The following is a 19,576-nucleotide window of genomic DNA, read 5'->3' as shown; positions in this document are numbered from 1 at the left end:
TAGAGAACTGACTGGCAGATGCTGACCAGCAGTGCCAGCGTGACCCCCCCAGATGTCCTGCTCTCATGTCATCTGAGGAAAAATTGTATCCCTGTGGAAGACAGGCGGAGAACCTGAGGAATCCAGCACATCTTCTTCCAGACACGGGCGTGTTCCACTTCTCCAGAAATATTCATAGAAATGGATTTCCGTGGAGAATGGGAGAGAAACCTTTCTCTGCTTGCACCATATAAATTTGTCTTGTTGCATTTGAAGATCTGCAGCACAGTTGGAAAGGAACCAGTTGTCATCCAGCGCCTGGATCTGCCTCCATGTGAGTGTCTGTGGTTTGCCTCCTTCCTCTTCCACCTTGAATCGCCCTGGGCTTTCCCCTTCTGGACACACAGGGAACAGGCTTTGGGATGGGGCTTGGGGTAAGATGCTCATGCCCAGGCCGGCGCCGCGGCTCACTAGGCTAATCCTCCGCCTAGCGGCGCCGGCACACCGGGTTCTAGTCCTGGTCGGGGCGCCGGATTCTGTCCCGGTTGCCCCTCTTCCAGGCCAGCCCTCTGCTGTGGCCAGGGAGTGCAGTGGAGGATGGCCCAGGTGCTTGGGCCCTGCACCCCATGGGAGACCAGGAAAAGCACCTGGCTCCTGGCTCCTGCCATCGGATCAGCGCGGTGCGCCGGCCGCAGCGCGCCGGCCGCGGCGGCCATTGGAGGGTGAACCAACGGCAAAGGAAGACCTTTCTCTCTGTCTCTCTCTCTCACTGTCCACTCTGCCTGTCAAAAAATAAAAAAAAATAAATAAATAAAAAAATAAATAAATAAAAAAAAAAAAAGATGCTCATGCCCATGTTGGAGTGTCTGCGTACGGCACCCATGCCCGCTCCCAACTCCAGCTTCCTGCTAATGCAGACCCTGGGGGGCAGCAATTGCTCAAGCAATTGAGGTCTTCCACAAACATGGGACACCTGAACCGATATCTGTCTCTCCGCCTCGCAAATTAAAACAGGAAAGAAAGACAGACAGTCACCAGAGGCCTGCATTCCCTCACGTTGGTTCCCAAGCTCTTGCCAGGGCCAGATGAACAAGTCCAGAGGCAAGGCCACTCAGTGTGTGCAAGATGGGGCCGGCTGAATAGACAGAAAACAAAAAGGAAGGAGAATTAACACGCTTTGCCACCTCCACACCTGTACTAGAAATGTTCTTCTGAGGCTAAAAATTCATTTTCTTAAAAAAAAATCCAAAATCTTGTTGCAAACAAATATTCTTAAAATTGCCCTTAAGTGCACCATTTTGCTCAAGATGAACCCATTAGACATCTTTATTGTAACTAAGCCCCACAAAGAGCAATTGGAAGCATTTGTCCAAATGCTAAAGATTAGCTATCAGCTGCGTGCGAGCCGGGGAAACCAACGAACAGATGTAGCTTCGCTGAGCCCGGGAGCTTGTTTGTGTTCTGCTTTGCTATAAAGGGAAGGCAGGTGGCTCAGGATGGTCCCCTGGTGTCCTCGGTATCAGCCTACTTAACTCCCTTTGTTTGTGTCTACAGATGCGATTCACTACTGGATCAGTAACTGTGGGGAATCCTCAAACCCGGCGGACGAACACATCCTCCAATCCAGCTGATGAGCTGTTAGAGCAGCAGACCAGGGTAAGGCCAAGTAGGGCACGAGGGGTCACCCAGACAGGGATCAACCTTGTGCATGGACTGTGACATAGGCAAAGCCGGTCACCCAGCCTCCCACCCTGGCTCTGAGAATTTCAGCTGCATTTTCCCATTACATTGCCCGCCATTCTGCTGTTCATCTCTAATGCTATCTCTGGGCTTCTTCAACTCATGACTTTTTTTAAAAAAGATTTTTGTTTTATGTATTTGAAAGGCAGAAAGAGACAGACACAGAGATTTCCCATCTTCTAGTTCTCTCCCTAAACAGCCTCAACAGCTGGGTCTGAGCCAGGCTGAATTCAGGAGCTGGGACTTGAGTCCAGGTCTCCCACATTGGTAGCAGGGACCCAACTCCTTGAGCCACCACATGCTGTCTCCCAGGGCAGGTGCCAGCAGTACGTTGGATTCAGCAGCATAGCCAGGACTTAACCTCAGGTTCTCTGACATGGGGTGTGGGGATCACAAGTAGCACGTTAGCTACAAAGCCAAAGGCTTGCCCAGACTTGTGACTTCTTTGACTAATGATGACTGAACATCCAGGGAGAATGAAAATCACCGAGAGTTTACTAAACAATAAACTGAAGTTAACCACATAGCCAACAGACGGTAAACGATACGCAAGTGCAGGGCAGCCTGAATGAGAGCATTAATTATTTCCCTGGCATCTCAGTCTCATTATGGATGGGAAAACAAACTCATGTCCTTTTCTCTTCAAGTGGAAAAGAGCCTGCTGGATGGTAAGAGCTGGGTTCTTGCAGGTGAAGAGGTGTGAAGGTGGTGAGACGCTGTGGGTGGATGAAACCACACAGGGCGGGAGTCACTGGGGTGGGAAGGTGTGTGGGTGGGTGTTCTGCCAGGGGCAAGACCTGGGCTCCCAAGGGGCACCTGTTAAGGTATAGTGTGGTGGTGTCAGACTTACGCTAAGAGCTGTGAACTTTGAAGGTGCGTGAAAGATCCAAGTCGTCATATTAGTAGTCATAGAGAGTGGATGTTGTAAGATGTGTGTTTGCCTAACCCTGGGCAGACTGTGGAAAAGTCCCAGAGAAGCCTGGCGGGCCAAAAGCAGCCTGCCATCTGTTCTGTAAATAAAGTTTGATTGGCACCCGGCAATATCCATGTGTCCATGAACTATCTACTGTGGTTTCATGCTACAGGAAGCAGGATTGGGGAGCTGTGACAGAGGCCACACCTGTAGTCCCTGAAGCCTAGGATAAATTTCAGCTTGTTATCTTTTTGTAAAAAAAAATCTTCTTGAGGCTGAGAGAGAGAGTGAGAGAGAGAGAGAGAGAGTGTGAGAGAGAGAGAGAGTGTGTGTGTGTGAGAGAGAGAGTGTGTGTGAGAGAGAGAGAGTGTGTGTGTGAAATGTATCTCCCATCCACTGGTTCACTCCTCAAATGCCTGCAACAGGCAGGGCTGGGACAAGATGAAACCCAAAGCCAAGAACACAATTCGCAGCTCCCACAAGAGTGAAACTCACAGCTGCCTCCCAGGGTGCACCTGAGCAGGAAGCTGGAGGGGGAAGACGGAGCCAGGTACTCGGAAGTGGGACAGGCTTCCTCACCAGCACCTTAACATCTAGACCAACACTGCCCCCGCCCCCGCCCCCGCCCCATTTCAAACTGGCTCTTTACTAAAACACTCGCTGGCCCTGGTGGTTACTTGGGGCTACGAACTCAGAGAGGACTGTGCTAGGGCTTCTCATGAGAGCCTGGAGCCTGTGTGTCTGGTCTGGCTCACGCCAGCACGCAAGGACGTGCCATCCTCAGCCAGCAGAAGGATCAGTCACGACACACTGCACAGGTCCTTGGCCTTCTTAGTTTCACACGTGAATATCAGATGGTATTTTATGTTTACATTGCTCTATGTGTGTGAGTGTGTGTGTGTGTGTGTGTATTAGAAATGAAATGATGTGCTGCTGTACCAAACCTTAACGTATTTATACCTGCTGTGTGCTGCGTTGTTTCCCATTGTTGCTATGACAAATTAGCATCATCTTAGGACTGAAAACAACATGGATGTTCTGTCTTGCACTTTGGAGGTCAGAGCCCATACTCACTCTATGTAGACCAACATCCAGGCACCAGCAGGGCACCTCTGGAGGGTCGGGGCATCCTACTATCTCCTCTCCTCTCCCACTCTCCGCCTGTCCTTGTAAAGACCCTAGAATGACACTGGACCCTGTGAATAATCCAAGACCAACTCCATATTGCAGAATCATTATCGTAATCCCACCTGCAAAGTCCCTTGTTGCCACATAAGGAAGCATTTGCCGTTGCTAGGCAATAGGACATGGACATCCTGGGGAGCTGTCACTCAGCTTCCAGTTGACCATTCACATGGAACCATGAGGCTTTGAGGCTGCCTTCAACCCTATGAAGAACTGCCAGAAGCCCCAGGGAGACTATGGGTAATGGGACTGTTTGGGTCCTGTCTGGAGTCTCCACCTCCCATTCATCCTCAACTCTCATCCAGGAAAGGAGGGAATGCAGGCAGTCACCGGTTCCCAGCACCTGCCAGCCCCCTGTGGGTGAGAGGGCCCGGCCAGGCAGCGGAATGAGCACCTGGACAACCTGGACCTGTGCCCCCGACCTCCACGCTCGTGCCTCTGCTCCTGGAAGAGGCTCCCTTGTCCACATCGTGGTCTTCCATGGCTACAACTTAGGTGGGCGATGAGAACGCCCCACCCTAGGGAAACGGGTGAGGGTCAGTAACTCAATTCTCCAGATAGCTTTAGAGAGAGTTTCCTTCCAATAAAACAAAAGGCTTATGGTCTGTCATGGGCTGAAGCGGGTTCTCTCAAAAATTCCTGAAGTTCGAATCCCCAGAAACTCAGATGTGACTTTATCTTTGAAGGGGGCAATAAAAGCTACAATGAGGTCCACCTGGCTGGGCCTTAATCCAGTGTGAGTGGTGACCTAATAAGAAGAAGGAAACAGAGAGGAGCCTCAGGAGAAGCCAACCCTGGGGTAGGCATTGGGGCACAGTGGGTTAAGCTGCTGCCTGGGACACTGCAGCCCATTTCAGAGTGCTCGTTCTAGTCCTGGCTCGGCCTCTGACCTAGCTTCCTGCTAACAAGCACCTGGGAAGCAGCAGATGATGGCTCAAATCCTGTCACCCACGTGGGGGACCTGGATGGAGCTCCTGGCTCCTGGCTTCATCCGGATGCAGCCCTGGCTACTGCGGCCACTGGGGGAGTCAATCAGTAGATGGAAGAATCTCTCTCTGCATTTCATATAAATTAAATCTTTTTTAAAAAGATTTATTTATTTATTCAAAAGTCAGAGTTACATAGAGAGAGGAGAGGCAGAGAGAAAGGGAGGTCTTCCATCCGCTGGTTCACTCCCCAATTGGCCGCAACAGCTAGAGCTGTGCCAATCTGAAGCCAAGAACCAGGAGCTTTTTCAGGTCTCCCACATGGGTGCAGGGGCCCAAGCACTTGCGCCATCTTCTACTGCTTTCCCAAGCCATAGCAGAGAGCTGGATTGGAAGTGGAGCAGCCAGGTCTCGAACCGCTGCCTATATGGGATGCCGGCGCTTCAGGCCAGCGCGTTAACCTGCTGTGCCACAGCGCTGGCTCCTAAATTAAATCTTAAAAAAAGACAAAGAAGAAGGAGCCAATCCTACCAATTTTTAACCTCCAGACCTGTGAGAAAATCAATATGTGGTTTAAATCCCATGCATGGAGCTACGGTGTGGCAGCCCCGACAATCGAACGTGGATTCTCAGGGGGCGGCGCCAGGGGGTGGGGGGGTGGGGGGGGTTGGGAGCAGCACTGATGCAACAGCTGGGAACAGCATGGGGCGGCCCCCTAGAACAGTGTCCCCCGCAGCAGGTGAGAGCCCAGGCATCAGACGGCAGTGCACATGCCGGGCATCAACCCACATACAAGCTTTTCAGCGCTCTGAGCTACGAGACGCGGAGCTGGGACAGGACCAGCGCCTTCCGAGTCTGGACCCTGGAACGTCTTTGCGGGCAGAACATGCTGTGCCTTAGACACGGACGTCACGCAGCCGCACTGCTGCACTGTCTGCTCACCACGGGCACCTGGCTTCCCTCGACGGCTACAGAGGGTCATTCCTGCCGTTGCCCGGCGTGGGGCCGGGAAGAGCCACTGAATTCATAAAGCAGCACAGAGACCTAGGCCACGTTTCCTTCCCCCTAAATCTAGAAGCTCGTGAGGGCCCTAGATCCTGTGTGCGTGCAAAGCATCCTATTTCTTTTGTACCTCAATCCACTCACATCCGGCTGCTGTCTCTTTCCTTTCTTTCTCTGCAGAACAGGGAGGTGGATTTCTGGGGTCTCCTCGCTCCCGCCTAAGTAGATGCACCTGTCCGTGGCAGACACAGCAAACACTGTCTTCCTCCTCCCTCCAGAGTTCTGTCCTGTGACATGTCTCTCCCCTCGCGACTCCCCTGACCACCGACTCTCGAGGCACGGGATCCGATTTCTCCTCTCTCCTGTGACATCGCGCCCTGTGTGGAGCAGAACGAATAACGGAGACAACACCCACCTTTATGTTCCACACTTAATAAAGCTGCAGCAGTGACGGCATCAAAAGTCGAAGGCACAGTGAGAAATTCGATTTAGTAGCCGAAGACGCGACTGAAACAAAGCGGAATGCCAAGTTGTGCACTAATTTTACACGCTGGCGTATCCCAGCCATGACCCAGGACAGGGTCCAAACAAGCTTGCATGTGTTCTGCCTCGAAGGATGTCAGACGGAGCAGCATCAATACGCGAGGACTGCTTAGTGCAGTCAAAGCTGGGAAAGGAAGAGGAAGAGGGCTGCGAGTCCGTAAGAACTTCCTCTGCAGGGACTTTACATGGCATTGCGATTCTTCCAACAACTGCTCAATTCACTTTTCAGAAATTGAAGGCAAATAAACCAAATGGACATCCACGAGGAGGCTGCAGTCAGCCCCCACACTGCTGAGTTCCGGAACTTTCTCGGTTCCTGGTGTGAGTACAATCGCATCTAGAAGTGGTCGGTGCTGGAAGTGTAGACCTGGCAGAGGCACAGGGCTGCGTCCACTGGCAGTGGCTTGAAGCACGCAGTGGATCAGCTGGTGAATCACTGAGGACTGTGACAATGTGCGCAGAGACGTCTGGAGGCACCTGCGAGGGCCCGGGTGGCTGGGTGTCCTCAGCGGAGTGGGGCCGCAGGAGGCTCCGAGCCCCATGGAGGAGACGAGGACGGAGAAGTTCTCGGCCATGTGCAGGACCAAGGTGGAAGTCCTGAGGGGACAGTGAAGCTGCTGAGCTCAGTAGGGCCAGCCCAGGAGTGGCACAGATGAGTTCCCAGGGGCCCAGTGGCCAACAAGTGCAGCTCTGTAAGGTACCAGGGGTCCACCCTTTGTCGTGGGTGTGGCTAAGGGAAGTGATGTCATTCATCCTGACCAAGGGGACTGGCTGCTAATAGAGCCCATCAGAGCACACCCAATGCAGGACCCAGCACAGCGAGCAGCAGGTGCAGGGCCCAGTACTTTGCTGAGGTTCATAGCAGCCCCGTAAGAACAGCAGCTGTGTCCCTGCTGTGGCCACACAGAAAGAAAGTGGCTGAATTTGGAATGAGACCCAGACTTGTGAGAGCAGGGGAGCCACAGCACTGCACTGTGTCGCAGGGAACATGGTGGAGGAGTGAGACTGACTCAGCACGAAGCCGCCACCATGGCTAGAAAAACAGCTGGAAAGAGGTGGGGTCCGAATGCCAAGTTCATCTGCATCCCTGAGTGCTGGAATCAGGAACTGGAGACCCCAGGACAGACTCTACCCCGGATCAGTTCACGGTCCACACAAAGGACTTAGAGCCTCTGGGATCTGCTGCTTCCCACGTGAGGCTGCTGAGCCAAGGACTCCACGGTGCTTTGAGCCCTCAGTGACCTGTGCTCTATGGAAGGGAAATAGAGGGCACTCTAAGCAGTACATGGAAAGTGGAACTAAAAGGAATTATTTTGGTATGGAAAAAAATTGAAATCCATGAATTGAAGGTTCTTCCCCAAGTTTGTGGAAAATGTAATTATGGAAACAGTATGAATAGATACATATATTCCTCCAGACATACATGCCAAGCGCACGTTTTCCCCAGCCACACCTGCACTGTGATGGATTCCCCAGCCACACCTGCACTGTGATGGGTTCCCCAGCCACACCTGCACTGTGATGGGTTCCCCACAGCCACACCTGCACTGTGATGGGTTCCCCACAGCCACACCTGCACTGTGATGGGTTCCCCAGCCACACCTGCACTGTGATGGGTTCCCCAGCCACACCTGCACTGTGATGGATTCCCCAGCCACACCTGCACTGTGATGGGTTCCCCACAGCCACACCTGCACTGTGATGGATTCCCCAGCCACACCTGCACTGTGATGGATTCCCCACAGCCACACCTGCACTGTGATGGATTCCCCAGCCACACCTGCATTGTGATGGGTTCCCCAGCCACACCTGCATTGTGATGGATTCCCCAGCCACACCTGCACTGTGATGGGTTCCCCACAGCCACACCTGTACTGTGATGGATTCCCCAGCCACACCTGCACTGTGATGGATTCCCCAGCCACACCTGCACTGTGATGGGTTCCCCAGCCACACCTGCACGGTGCACATGTGCCTCCAGCCAGGAGCATCCTAGAACTGTAAACCCCACCACATGCGATCAGCACTCCCTGGAGTTCCTCCACAGAACTCTGGGCGCCAGAACCCCTCTGACACCATGGTCAGTGGCAGTCTCTGTCCAGAAGAGGTGAGAGGCTGTCTCTTGCAGGACTTTCTGCCTTTTTTGGCGTCTCAGCATCTTTGAATACACCTGCTATGTGTGGGGGATTGCTAGCTTTGTGAGTCCTGCGTCACCAGGTTGAGTTCCAGAGGACTTGGAGTCACAGCTCTTGGCAGGAAATAGGAATTTCCAGTTTCCCCAAGCTGGCCCTCACCCACAAGACTCTGCTCTGGGAAAGATCAGCCAAAAAGAAGGTTCCACAGGAAAATATTTTATCTGAATTTTATTTATGGTTATCTTCCACTACAGAAACATTTTATTCCACACTTAACGGAATGGATCAACCTTAGAGACTCTAGCCATATAACTAAGCATATTAATACATAATTTGAGTAAAGGACAATCATAATCCAGGAAAAAATTCTAATTGATAAGAGAACTTTAATGAAAAAATGTTAAATAAAACAACATACCTTATTAAATGCCTTAGATAAAATCTAAAGCAAACTTCTTAAATTTTTTTTAATAAAATGGAATCAGAAGTCATTCTAAAATATCACACTCATTGTAAAATCCTGAAGGCATGTCTACTGCAGTTTGGAAGTGGGATAAGGTGCAGGGTGTCTCCCCAGCATCAATCAATCTTGCTTGGAGGTTTTGGCTAATGCAGTAAAACAGAATCGAGGACTGGCATAAATACTGCCAAGAGGTGGAAGCAGTGTTGCCCTTTGTGGATAATCCCATCTTATGTCTATAACATTCTGGAGGAATGGCTAAAAGAAAACCTTTTAGAATGAATTTTCTTTATGGGATACCCCAGGAAGGTGTCACTATGTAAGATGATTATTTGAAAAATTCAACAGCCTTTCTCTACACTAGTAAAAACCATTTAAAAATTGACATGGTTAAAGATCCCATTCATGACAGCTACCATAACTACAAACAGCTAAATATAAATTTACCAATGAAGTATAGGACTGGAGTATATATTTCAATATTCCTCAATTAGTGGAGACAAAACACAGGACTCCAGCACAGGATATGTCACTTGCCTGGATCAGAAGACTCCACATCGGAAAGAAGTGGCCATCAAAGAAGGAGGTACCTTTCTCTGAACGGAGGAGAGAACTTCAACTTTGCTTATGGCCCTGTCTTAATGACAGAGTTTGTGGACTCAGAAGGCTTCCATAGCCTTGGCAGCTCATGACAAGAGCCTTGGGTGATCACTGACATTATAAATAAGGTGTCAGTTGTTAAATCAACAACAGGAGTCACTGTGCACTTACTCCCCATGTAGGATCTCTGTCCTTAATGTGTTGTACTATGAGAATTAATGATAAAACTTGTCTTCAAACTGTGCTTTATACTTTGTGTGTCTGTGTGTGTGCAAAACTGTGGACATCTTCACTTAGTATAGAGTTGATATTCTATATATAAAGATAATTCAAAATGAATCTTAATGAAGAATGGGATGGGAGAGGGAGTAGAGGGTGGGAGGGTGGGTATGGAGGGAAGAACCACTATATTCCTAAAGCTGTACCTATGAAATTTGTATTTATTAAATACAAGTTTTCTTTAAAAAAAAAAAAAAAGGAAGACTCCACATCAGAACAGCTTCTCAGTACAGGTGTGGAGCTAAAGCAACTCCAGCCCGAATTCAAATGGGTTCTTTATGTCCTCTGGTCTTGCTTGTGAAACTGGACAAATTGATTATAAGTTTCACAGGGCAGAATAAACTTGCTAATTTCTAAGAATTTTTTTGGAAAAGATGAGACTAGGGGATTTGTTTTCCATATATTTGAATGCATATTAGAATTACTCTAATCAGAACAATATAATACTGGTATAGGAATGGACAAATTGATATGTAATATGAAACATAGAATCCAGATACCAATACAAATATACTTGAATTTTTAACATATAATAAATGATAGTTGCACAAATATCTACTAATTTAGAGGGAAAATATATTCATTTATATAAAAATTATTTTTGCATAGATTGAAGATCTGGACGACAGGTAAGCTACATTCAATGTTATAATAAAATATGGAGTTATGGGCTTGTTTTTAACTATTGACTGTGGAAGGTACTTCTAGGTAAAACAAGAAGCAGAAGGGGAGAAAGAGAAAAGGAAGAAGAGGAGGAAGGAAAAGAATAAGAGGAGGAAGAGGAGGAGGAAGAAGAAGATGAAGAAGAGGAGGAGGGGGAGGAAGGAAGAGAAGAGGAGAGGGAGGGAGAAGAAGAAGAAGAGGAAGAAGAGGGAGGATGAAGAGGGAGGAAGAGGAGGAGGAAGAGGAAGAGAGAAGGGAGAAGGAAGAAGAAGAAAAGACAAGACAAAAATCTGCCCCTGATATCTTTGACTCATATAAACATATTACATTTTACAGGTTAGAATATAAAAACTAAACACGAGAATAAGTAACCCATCCAAGATCCCTGAATTTGGTGGCGACACAGACTAATTAGGGCTTCTTAGATAATTAGAATAGTTAATCCATGTAAATTATACACTTTCCCCTTAGCATCATTATTATCTGGAGTGCTTGTTCCAACAGCTACCTTGGCCCCACTTCTAGTTCCTGATTTGATGGGTCAGGTTAGAACCTGCAGTTTTGCATTTCTTGTCGGTCGACTGGCAGTCTCGCTGCTGATTGTAGATTCACACGGAGCAACATCTTGCTCTGTAACTTCTCTATGCAAAAAGTCCTGGTGTTGATACACATGCCAGTTGGGAAGCCACCAATGAACACACATTTGATTCCCACGCACTGTAGTGATGCACCCATGGTTTGGGGCAGGGGAAACAGACCGGAGAGAGGAGCAGGCACCAGGAGTCAGGATCAAGCTCCTTCAGAAGCAGGTCAGGGTGAGGTTCAGTGAAAGCAGCTTAATTGAAGGCATTTCATTTATCAAAACAAAGTTAAGTGACATCCATGAAACAGCAGTGCAAAGAGCCCTTGAGAGTTTTCTTCTCCATAAAAGCAACGAGAAAGTGGCCAGCACCCACTTTTTCAGAACTCTGAAAATTAACCAAAGACTTTGAAGTGTTTATTCAAGAATAAATGCCTGAATTTCAGTCAGGCCAGTGAGCTCAGTGAACTTGCCTTAATCCCACTCCCTGCTCCCCAGCTCCGCAGTAATCTTATAACAACAGAAGCCAGCATCCCCACTGCAGCCTGGCAGCCATGAGAGGCTGCAGGATGCAAAGCCTCCCTCTGGCTCCCAAGGAGTTGCTGCACTTTGACCTTTCTCACAGTCCCCTGGAGCTTTCCCACTTGTCAGACTATCTGTATATGACCAGACGTAGCCTGCCCACCCAAAACCCTCCTCCCCAAGGGGCATCTGCTGAGAACAATTAGAGGCAGGTGTTTCAATTTTGCAGCTGCCTGCTGTGGTGGCTGAAACCTGGGGAAATAATGCACTAAGAAAAACCTTCAAAGGGAAAACTAGGACACAAGCTATTCATAGGAGCCTAGAAAATCCCGGATACACTCCCGGGAATCAAGAAGGGCAGCTGACACTGTGCGCACGCTCCTGGTCAGGGTGCATGGCCCCACCTTCCGTCCTGCGCCCGTGATGCTGGCCACTTAGGGACACACGGAGCATTCTGACCCTGTCACTGCACTCACGGAGACTGATCTGCTCTCTCTGCTCAGGGCGGGTCAGCCCTGCTAAGGGAGCTCGGTGGGAAACCGCACCCGCCACTGAGGCTACGGCTGTGGGTGGCCATGTCCAGACACTGGTGGATTAGAGACCCTGAGGGCGTGGCTTAGTTCTGCAGTCACTCCAGTCCCCAAGGAAGCCCAGGGTTTCCAAGGACTTCCTTAGTCTCTGCAACCCCTCTGCGGTGCTTAAAGAATGACCCACTGAGCAAGGATGTGCAGCATTGTGGCTCTACCAGAGAGGCCAGGGACTCGGAAGGAAGTTCTATCAGTGATGGTAATAATAAAATTCCACCAACCCTGATAGAGGAGAGATGGATTCAGGTTTCAATTCTCTCTACAGAAAGTAGTATTGCAAAATTGTTATCAGAAGAGGCAGTGGGGCCGGCTCAGTGGTGCTGTAGGTTAATCCTCTGCTTGAGGTGCCGGCACCCCATATGGGCGCCAGTTGTAGTCCCAGCTGCTCCTCTTCCAGTCCAGCTCTCTGCTGTGGCCTGGGGAAGCAGCAGAAGATGGCCCAAGGCCTTGGGACCCTGCACCCACATGGGAGACCAGGACGAAGCTCTTGGCTCCTGGCTTCAGATCGGCGCAGCTCCAGCCATGCGGCCATTTGGGGAATGAACCAGCGGATGAAAGACCTTTCTGTCTGTCTCTTCCTCTCACTGTCTGTAATTCATTCTACCTGTTAAATAAATAAATAAAATCTTAAAAAAAAAAAAAAAAAGAAGGGGCAGTGTCCTGGTTGCTCCACTTCTGATCCAGTTCCCTGCCAATGGCATGGGAAGGCAACAGAAGATGGCCCAAGTCCTTGGGTCTCTGCCACCCGCAGGGGAGACCTGGGAGAAGCTCCTGGCTCCGGGCTTTGGTCTGGTCCAGCCCTGGCCGTTTGGGGCATGAGTCAGCAGACTGAAAATCTCTCTTTCTCTCTCTGTCCTCTGTAACTTTGCCTTTCAAATAAATAAAAAATAAATCTTTAAACAATTTTTTAAAAAAGATTTATTTATTTGAAAGGCAGAGTTACAGAGAGGTAGAGGTAGAGGTAGAGAGAGAGAGAGAGAGAGGTCTTTCATCCTCTGGTTCATTCCCCAAATGTCTGCTGGAGCTGGACCAATCTGAAGCCAGGAGCCAGGAGCTTCTTCCAGGTCCCCCACACAGGTGCAGGGGCCCAAGCACTTGGGCCATCTTCTATTGCTTTCCCAGGCCATAGCAGAGAGCTGGATGGGATTTGGAGCAGCTGGGACTTGAACCGGCGCCCATATGGGATGCTGGCACTTCAGGAGGTGGCTTCACAGTTATGCCACAGTGTTGGCCCCCCAAAATAAATCTTTTTTAAAAAAGATCAAGATTTACATTTGGGACTAATTGGCAACAGTAGTCCGACGAGCATTCAGATGAGAAAAACATGAAAAACAAAGTCACCTACTGAACAGGCATCACTGTTACTTTTGTACTCTTTGTATACTATAGATCCTTGTATGCTAATGATCCTTGTAGAGTAGCGCTCCTTATACCCTAGCACTCCTGGTACACTAATGAGCCTGTACACTAGCGATACTTGTACACTAGAAGTCCTGGCACTTAGCACTCCTCTTTTTCTTTTATTTATTTATTTATTTATTTGACAGATAGAGCTAGTGAGAGAGAGAGAGACAGAGAGCTTCCTTCCGTTGGTTCACTCCCCAAATGGCCGCCATGGCCAGTGCTGAGCCAATCCGAAGCCAAGAGCCAGGTGCTTCCTCCTGGTCTCCCATGGGGTGCAGGGCCCAAGCACTTGGGCCATCCTCCACTGCCCTCCTGGGCCACAGCAGAGAGCTGGCCTGGAAGAGGAGCGACTGGGACTAGAACCGGCATCCATATGGGATGCTGGCGCTGCAGGCAGAGGATTAACCAAGTGAGCCATGGCACTGGCCCCAGCACTCCTATTTACACTATACTTATTATGCTAGCCATCTTTTATTAAAAATAGTTTATTTATTTATTTGAGAGGTAGAGAAAGAGACAAACAGCCTGAGAGATCTATTTGGCTGGGTCATTCCCCAGATACCCACAACAACCGGGACTACACCAGAGGCAGAAGTCAGGAGTCAGGGGCTCAATCCATGCGTCTCCTGTGGGTGGCAGGGACTCACGGGAGCGAGGTGTAGCCTTGAGCTGTCGCCATTGCCTCCCAGGGTCTACACTGGCAGGAAGCTTGAAGCAGCAGTCAGAGCCAAGTGTCATACCGAGGTACTCCCACGTGGGATGTGCGTGTCTTCAGGGCTGGTCTGAACACCTGGCCTACACACGCAGTGCTCCGTGCACTGGCATCCCCTGCACTCGCACCCCAGCACTGCGCACTCATTACTCTAGTGGTGCTGTGGGGTCAAAGTCTTTCGACTCTGGGCACAGAGGAGACGTAGCAAGCTCCCATCAGATAAGGCACGGGCCCCAAGACGCCTTTGCTGCAAGCTGTCCTCAACGGGAGGGGCCGTGCGTGGCTTCTCACACGCACAGGGAGGAAGCATGGGCTCCTGCTTGCCTCTCACTTTCCCTGCGTGTTGACTACAGCAGGGACACACGGCAGGGCTGGAGCACCCTGGGGCTATCCCAAAGACCGGCTGGGTTGCCAGTGACCCTCCCTGCACACAAGGACAGCTGGGCGAGAGGGGCTCCTAGCCCTGTCCCCTTCCTCCACAGCCATCTCTGGGGGCCAGAAAGCCACCCAGAGCACGGAGCCTTTGGTGCACACAGCACTCCCCTTTGGCGCAGCCACAGTGAAGGGAAGACGGACACTTCCTCATCCCCAGAGGACTTTCATCTTCGCCTGTGATTTCTGTCCAAGCATCACTGTGAGTTTTGTACCCATGAATTTATGAAGCCCAACAACATTCCCAGAACACATGTAACCGCTCAGTGCCACTGAAATACTGTCAGTTCCGGACACGGCAGCCGTTTGTTCATGGCAATAAACAATGATTTGGAACAGGAAGGAAGGGAGAGCGTGTCCAGGCGAGGCCTTCCAGGAGAAAGACAGAAATTGACTGCGCTTGGTTCTGGTTCAAATGACACAGTTCTGAGTTTTATCTGGAAGTGCACATTCACAGAGACTCCGTGTTCTGCTATTTAATGATATGATTAATGCAACGGTCATGGATTATGTGCGAGTTACACAATTGTTAGTCTGTTAGTCCTTTTAGAGTAAAATCAGCGAGTTCCCACTGCAGTTGTTCTCAACTAGGGGAGGGCGTGGTGGTGGGTTCTGCCTCTCTGGGACATTTGGCAGCAACTGGAGGGGGTGCTGCTGGCATGCATGGGGAGACACCAGGGGTGCTGCTCTGCACCCCGCAGAGACGGACCACCCAGCCCCTAATGTCCCTGTGTGGAAGTTCAGAAAACTGATCCCGAGCCATGAGGAAAAGGGTCAGCTCCCCACGACCTCTGATTTTCTCCTAATTTAACCCAAAGAGAAAACCTGGACCCTTGCCCAGAAAAGCTCGCATGCTACAGGGGAAATGTAGGACAAAGAGGCAGAGCCAACGCCGTGCTGGGGGGGGGGGGGGCGGGAAATCAAGCACACTTCTAGCCCTGGGCCAGTCCCCTGCCTGGGTCTGGCCAGCTCTGAGGTGTGGCCTGTGTCCGCCTCGCTGTGACACTCATCAGCAAATGCCTTGGGCTGTCCTTCCCACAGCTCCCGTCTCAGCCCCTCAGCCTCTCTCTTCCTCCCCTCCTCTCCTGATCAAGGTGAACATGTTGTTCACCGTGCACCTGCCCCATCCACCCCTGCTCCAGGAAGGCCAGAGCAACACCTCCCGGGTTTCTCAGCCTCTCCCACGATCAAGCGTTCCCAGAGCCCATCTTCCAACCGTAGCCCTCCCTGCACAGGTGGGCTCTGCGTGCTGTCCCCTCTGTCGAAGATAACCGCCTGTGCCACACTGCACTACGCACTGGCCCTCCACACCCTGAGGGGTCCGTGTGGATAGTCAGTCTCTTGGTGAGTTAGAGGACCTGGGTTGAATCGGGGTGGCACCAGTCACTCACTCGCTGAGTCTCGGGTTCCTACGGGATCAATCACGCTTGACTTGGGTCTCACATTTCACAACATCAGGATCAAGGCAGCTGATGCAAATCATCACGGCTACTCTAACACACTGATTAGTAAATATTAATTTCTTGTAACCAGCTAACAGATGTTACGTTGACCCTGTGATGTGTCTATCTCCCTGCACGCCAGCCCCACAGGCAGCAGCCCGCACAGCAGGCGCTGCACGCCTGCATCACCTGAACAGGCACCTTGTGTTCAAACAGCGACTTCCTCCAGTGCCTGCTTGCTGATCTGGAAGCTGAGGATGAAAGCAGGGGTGCCGTCCATGCCGCTGGGAGGAGAGCTGACTTATCACTGTGTGTGCTAGGGCAGAGCCCAGCCCGTATCCAGCGCCAGGTGTGCTGCCAGCCTCACCACGGCTCCAGGAAGGACCAGCAGGAGCATCATCACGACTGTGACACACACACGTCCTGTGAGCCTCCTCTGCCTGAAGTCTCTGGCCTCTGCCCTGCCTCTTGGAGCGTTCATGTTACAGCAGGCACTGACAGCCCCGCTGTGCCACACAGGGCAGCCCAGGTGAGCGCGCACCTGCAGGACAGAGCAGGCCCGGGTGCTCCACATGCTGGCTTGAAGGTCTCTAACTTGCCAGACTCGAGCTTATGGAGAAAACCCAAAAGCTAACAAGGTTCCGCACACACCACGAGGAAAATACTAATAAAATGAAAAGCAAAAGCTACCGGATAATTATTTTTAAAGAGAGATTTGCAAGTTAAAGTCTCTCTCTTTGCACCTCTAGAATTAGCACACGGTTAAAGGAAAACAAGACATTTACCCAGCAGTGCTGGCCGAGATGTGAAGCCCAGCACACGGAGCCTCACTAGTGGAGATGAGAGCCCAGAGGACCCCTAGGAAAGGATTTGCTGACGCATTTCACGTCCCCAGACCTAGTCATGCTAGTTCTCAGAAATTTTCTTAGGGAAATTGTTAAGATTAAGGAAAAACACACAAAGGAGCCCATAAACTCTTATTTATAATGCAAAGAGAGACTCAAACGCAATGCCCCAATAAGGAAGTCAATAAGTAAACATGCGACTTTATCTTTTAAGCAAGTATTTGCTAAACGCCTCTACTTCTGGGTACCGTGCTAGGCAAGCTCAGTGAGCTATTTGCAGTCATCAAAATGATCAACAGAAAAAAAAAAGCACAAGAAGTGGAATGAAGTGTATATAATATACCTTTGTCATGATTATAATGATGCGAAGATTAAATATTTATATGTGCAGCATTTGAATGGGAAGGTGATTTATTAGGACGGTGGGTGCTGGGTGATTATCTTCATCACTATTTGTTATTCATTATTACATTATTTACAGTGGAGAAAATCTAATTAAAATGGCCAAATCCCCACTCTTGCAGCCCACTTGACCTGCCTTGGCACTCATGCTCCCCATCGTCATTCTCTGCACATACAAGGCAGGGACCTCCGGGGTCTCACTTGACCTTGGCCATTGGAAAACTCAGCCCTGTGGGCCGGAGTCCACTTTCCCAGGGGGTCCTTGGTTGTTTGGACCATTCTGCTTTGTTTTATTTTTGCTTTCTCAGTAGGCCAAGGAGAACACATCGGGGGATCATTTCACAAGAACTCCATGCATTGTCTTCCTGTACAAACAGGGACAGAGAGAACTTTCCATCCTTGGGGGCTCTCTGGGGACTTTCCAGGAGGAGGGACTCCCAGCCTGTCACTGACAGCCTCACCTCACAGACAACAACAGCGGATCTGAGTGCGAAGGCTGATGGCGCAGCTGTGAAACCAGGAGTGCCCCAAGAACAGAGCCTGATGGAAAGGAAAACGTATCACATTTTCACAGGAAATTGCCCAGCTGGGCTGGCTGAACCAGACCCTGGCACGACTCCTTTTGGGGCCAGGGCAGCCATGCCCGAAGATAAGCTCACACAGGGAGGTCCTTTGCAGGGCTCACCCAGGGAGGTTTTCCCTCCAACGTTCTGGAAGCATGCCATCTGTAATCAGAGTTGGTTCCCTCTGAATGAGCTACAGATGATCAAATCAGTCTCTAGCATTCCTTGCTACAACCAATGAAGCACCGCTGAGGCTCCAAGGGCTAGACTCCCCGCTCCCCGCACACTGGTCCTCAGCTCCCTCAGGACATCCAGAAAAAGAAATATTCTTTGCAGGTTTGAGATGAGTTTCAAACTAAACCCCTTCTTAGAGATGACATCAGAAACCTTGATTTTTCCTTGCTGTAATGTCAACAACCACTGCTCATTTTCGAGGTCAAGGGCCGGTGAAAGGTCTTGTGTGCTTTGAAGGAGGCGGAGTCCACATGGGAACAGCAGTTGTCTATTTGGATTCTAGAAGCGTGTGGGTGTACACCACGTACCCTTTAGCCCAAACTCAAGCTGATTCTGGCCGGGGAGGCTCATTGTGGTTTATTGAGGAGTTAATTCACATGGAGATTCACCTGTTTCCTCCCTAAACAGAACCAGAATACAATGACAGCTGTCCACCGAGCCCCTGCCCTCTTACTTTCACAATATAATTTGATTTTTGGGAATATATACATAACATTTACCTTTGTAACCATTCAGCAGTGGTAAGTACATTCACAGTGTTGTGCAACCATCACACTGCTTCCAGAACTTTCTAACAGTCCAGAAACTCTGTACCAGTGAAATAGCACCTCCTCCCCATTTCCCAACAGCCACCAGCCCCAGCAACTTCGATTCTACCTTCTATGAATTGGCTTGCTCTAAGTCCTTCATGTGAGCAACATCGTACAATGTTTGGAATTTTTGTGTCAACGTGACAACACATTGTCTTCAAGTTCTTCTGTGTTGTCACATGGATTGGAACTTCCTTGCTTTTGAAGTTGAATAATACTCTACTGTATGCGCAGACCACGTTTCATTGGCTCATGTCTGAGGGACATGTGGGTTGTTCCCAGCTAGGGTGAGCAATGCTGCTCTGAATCTGAGTGTACAACTATCCAGCTGGTTCTTCTTTTACCCAGGAGAGGAACTGCTGGATCGCACGATGATTCCTATGGGCAATAACAGCCATATCACACGTCCACGTGCTTTAGTTGTCCTTACTCTCCATGTTGACTGCCATCTCTGAGATTTCCGATATCTCTCTTCTTTACATTGGACTTTGATGGTTGACACACAAGGCCACATGGTCTTCCCACTCTTCCCTGGAGAAAGCCTGCCCCACCGGGGGCTGCAGCTCCAGGGCTGAGGATAGCCACAGGGCTGCTGCAAACCTGCAGCCACCATGTGACTAAGTGACAATAAGCCTGTGTCTGTGCATCCGTCGTCCTGTGGCCGAGCAGCTCCTGACATCCTCAGCCTCCCTTTCACATCTGCATGATTCTGCATGTTTTTTTTCTTTCTTTGCAAGGCACTTTTTCACAGTCTAATTTCTCCCAAATCGGTCCTCCTTCAAGACCTATGATTGACTGATTGACTATTAGGGTGAATCACACAAAACTGTCATTACTG

Source organism: Oryctolagus cuniculus, chromosome 14, assembly GCF_964237555.1.
Source record: "Oryctolagus cuniculus chromosome 14, mOryCun1.1, whole genome shotgun sequence".
NCBI lineage: Eukaryota > Metazoa > Chordata > Mammalia > Lagomorpha > Leporidae > Oryctolagus > Oryctolagus cuniculus.
This window is presented reverse-complemented; position numbering follows the sequence as displayed.